Raw genomic sequence first — 4,076 nt, 5'->3', positions numbered from 1 at the left:
CCCACAGAGAAAGAAACATCCACTGTCATGGTCCTTTTCACCATGGTAAAAGCACAAGAAAAGGTGCTCGATACAGCTTATACACCTCTTTCAAATAAATTACACAGGCTTGTCTGAGTGCTTATAGTTTCATTCTGTACACATTTTTGTGTATTTGGTTTATTTACACGAGAGGCAACTGTATTCTACAACTGAAATTACTAATATACTACTTATAGTGACAACTATAACTGTCAACAAAAATTTCAGATGATAATGTACTGCTATGTAGCCTTTACTGTCCCAATAGGGCGGCATCCATTTAATAATTTTAATAAATATAATAATTTCTATTCTATATTATTATTGTATACCGTACACTTATTGCAAATAAAATACTGCTATTTTTATATAGTGTAAATAAAACCTATTACTATTTTTACTTGGTGTAAATAGCATGTCGCTTAGAAAATTTAGTGCAAATAGTCACTGCCTAATTTAAAATGTATCATTATACACTCACCTAAAGGATTATTAGGAACACCTGTTCAATTTCTCATTAATGCAATTATCTAATCAACCAATCACATGGCAGTTGCTTCAATGCATTTAGGGGTGTGGTCCTGGTCAAGACAATCTCCTGAACTCCAAACTGAATGTCAGAATGGGAAAGAAAGGTGATTTAAGCAATTTTGAGCATGGCATGGTTGTTGGTGCCAGACGGGCCGGTCTGAGTATTTCACAATCTGCTCAGTTACTGGGATTTTCACGCACAATCATTTCTAGGGTTTACAAAGAATAGTGTGAAAAGGGGAAAACATCCAGTATGCGGCAGTCCTGTGGGCGAAAATGCCTTGTTGATGCTAGAGGTCAGAGGAGAATGGGCCGACTGATTCAAGCTGATAGAAGAGCAACTTTGACTGAAATAACCACTCGTTACAACCGAGGTATGCCGCAAAGCATTTGTGAAGCCACAACACGCACAACCTTGAGGCGGATGGGCTACAACAGCAGAAGACCCCACCGGGTACCACTCATCTCCACTACAAATAGGAAAAAGAGGCTACAATTTGCACAGACTCACCAAAATTGGATAGTTGAAGACTGGAAAAATGTTGCCTGGTCTGATGAGTCTCGATTTCTGTTGAGACATTCAGATGGTAGAGTCAGAATTTGGCGTAAACAGAATGAGAACATGGATCCATCATGCCTTGTTACCACTGTGCAGGCTGGTGGTGGTGGTGTAATGGTGTGAGGGATGTTTTCTTGGCACACTTTAGGCCCCTTAGTGCCAATTGGGCATCGTTTAAATGCCACGGCCTACCTGAGCATTGTTTCTGACTATATCCATCCCTTTATGACCACCATGTGGCCATCCTCTGATGGCTACTTCCAGCAGGATAATGCACCATGTCACAAAGCTTGAATCATTTCAAATTGGTTTCTTGAACATGACAATGAGTTCACTGTACTAAAATGGCCCCCACAGTCACCAGATCTCAATCCAATAGAGCATCTTTGGGATGTGGTGGAACGGGAGCTTCGTGCCCTGGATGTGCATCCCACAAATCTCCATCAACTGCAAGATGCTCTCCTATCAATATGGGCCAACATTTCTAAAGAATGCTTTCAGCACCTTGTTGAATCAATGCCACGTAGAATTAAGGCAGTTCTGAAGGCGAAAGGGGGTCAAACACAGTATTAGTATGGTGTTCCTAATAATCCTTTAGGTGAGTGTACATGCATATAATTTTTTAAATATTATTATATAACAGATGGTAATTATGCAGGTATTATAACTATACCAGAAACTCCAAGACAGCCATAAATGCATGTACATTTTGCTTTGAAAAGTATGGCAAAACATTATTGACTGGTTTGTTAAAAAAAACAAAAAAAACAGTAATAGCCAATAATTTTCCTTAATAGAGGTAGTTCACCCAAAAACAAACATTTGTATTAATTTACTTACCCTCATGTTGTTTCAAACCTGTATGACGTTCTTTCTTCTGTGGAACATTGTGAGAATTTTTGTTCCTCTACAACTGTGCGTTAATGGTCACCAAAACTTTTTGGTTACCAACATTCTTTGAAATATTTAAGGGTTAATGCCCGACGAGGTGTCCATTACCAGGTATTAATGCACGCGTCGGACGCTTGCCTCCGCCGAAGTCCATTAATACCTGACAATGGACACCTCGAAGGGCATTAACCCGCTTATACCATGGTCACTTGCCAAATACATTGAAACATTAGTTTATATTTTAATTAGTTTTACAATTGAAATCTAAAGTTTTTACAAACAATAACTTGGTTTCCCTGGTTACGCCTGATGGTTTATTTACTAGGTGTCCTCTATCACTTTTTAATGGACACCCTGCAGCCAATCAGAATAGAGTATTCACCCAGACCATGGTATAACTTCTTTTATGTTCCACAGAAGAAAGAAAATTAGGTTTGGAACGACAAGAGGGTAAGTAAATGATGACACAATTTTCATGATTGGGTGAACTGTCCCTTTGAATGACAAAGATTTGGCAACCATAGGTCATGGAAAAACATGTTTTTCCAAGCCATTAAAATACATGCTGTATAGGATCATCAAATCTAAAATACAGCAAAAATGCAGCACGATAGATCAAATGACTGTTCTGTCAACTGGCCCTAAACTCTCTCATACTGGCACACCATTCTTATTGATCAGCCCTGAGCACACTGCTTTGGTTGATTATTTCCATAATTACAAAATCAGGTGTGACACCTGCACTCCATACACAAACAAAGCAATTTTATATCTAGAGGATTCACTCCAGCATTTAAATGCTTTGTTTGACATTAAACAACAACAAAAAAGTTGCAGTGGTCTCAAGACCACAATCTCCAAAATAAACAAAAACACCTGACAAACCCACTGCATTGTCCAGATCACAAAGGCAGTGCACATTTCCTCTCTCTGATAAACACACTCATCAAACAACCCTCTCAAAGCATGCAAGGATGAATTATACACTGCTCTCATAATCCGGAGGTCACAGCGGCATTGAACTTGATTGAAATGAATGAGAGAATTAGCCTGCAGTCACTGTGATTCCTGCCTTTGAAGCACCTCAGTCCTATTGGCAGCTTCACAAACAGAGCTACAGATGTCCGTCTGTCAAAGGGCCTGGAGCTGCTGCATACTGGCTGAGGGCGGACAGACAGGAGGTTGGATCTGCGCAGTATTTCTGAACAGATGACAGAGGTGAATTATTCACATTGTTATGGAGGGCCCCTCTCCTCCTTCATAAATCTCCCTCTCCTGATGGAAACAATGGCAGACCAGGGAGAGGGGGAGTGATACCTGCTTCTCTCCCAGTTTAACAAAGACCATCTAGCATCAGAAAATTCAGAAAACAGAGATAGTAGCAGTATGTTGCATGTGGATAGATAATCCCACGATATTAGACATTGACACAGTCAGTGACTTCTTGAGGTAATTTTTAGAAGTATTAATGGAGCTTGACTGCAGAGCAAATGGAACATTTCATTTTTGGAAAACAGGTGAAGCAGCAGAGACGGGGTTAAGTTCCTGCATCATGTACTCGCGGCCAGAGGCTGTTTGTTTCTTTTTAAAATGGGCGACGCGCCATATGTGGAGGTCATTAGTCTTGACAAAAAAAGAAATACTGTCCTTCACTTATTATAAAGGACAATGTGTCAATGAGGAAATTAACTTTTTTCCTGTCACACTTTTTGTGTCCAAAGGACCTTGAGTTTTTCCTCTGTTGCAGTTTCCAATAAATAGGACAGCTTTTGTTTGTAATATAGGAGAAACATGTCTACAGCTGGCCACTAGACTAATCAGTGAGAACAATGCAAAAGGCATGCCTGATAAAGTATATTTAAAAGTACAGTATATACAGTACATGTCAGGTTTTATAATATACATTTTTAAAAATCTAATAATAAAAAATAAAACAAAATTGTAAAAATGCATGTTTATCCCTCAGTCTCTGTAGCTTTTTAAAGTAAATAAAATAGATGAATAATAAAATAAAATAGTCTGTAAGAGCCAATTTAATGTCAATAATGTGTACATTATTACTGTTTGCTCATAG

This window comes from Scardinius erythrophthalmus, assembly GCF_964197995.2.
Source record: "Scardinius erythrophthalmus genome assembly, chromosome: 2".
Classification (NCBI taxonomy): domain Eukaryota; kingdom Metazoa; phylum Chordata; class Actinopteri; order Cypriniformes; family Leuciscidae; genus Scardinius; species Scardinius erythrophthalmus.
This window is presented reverse-complemented; position numbering follows the sequence as displayed.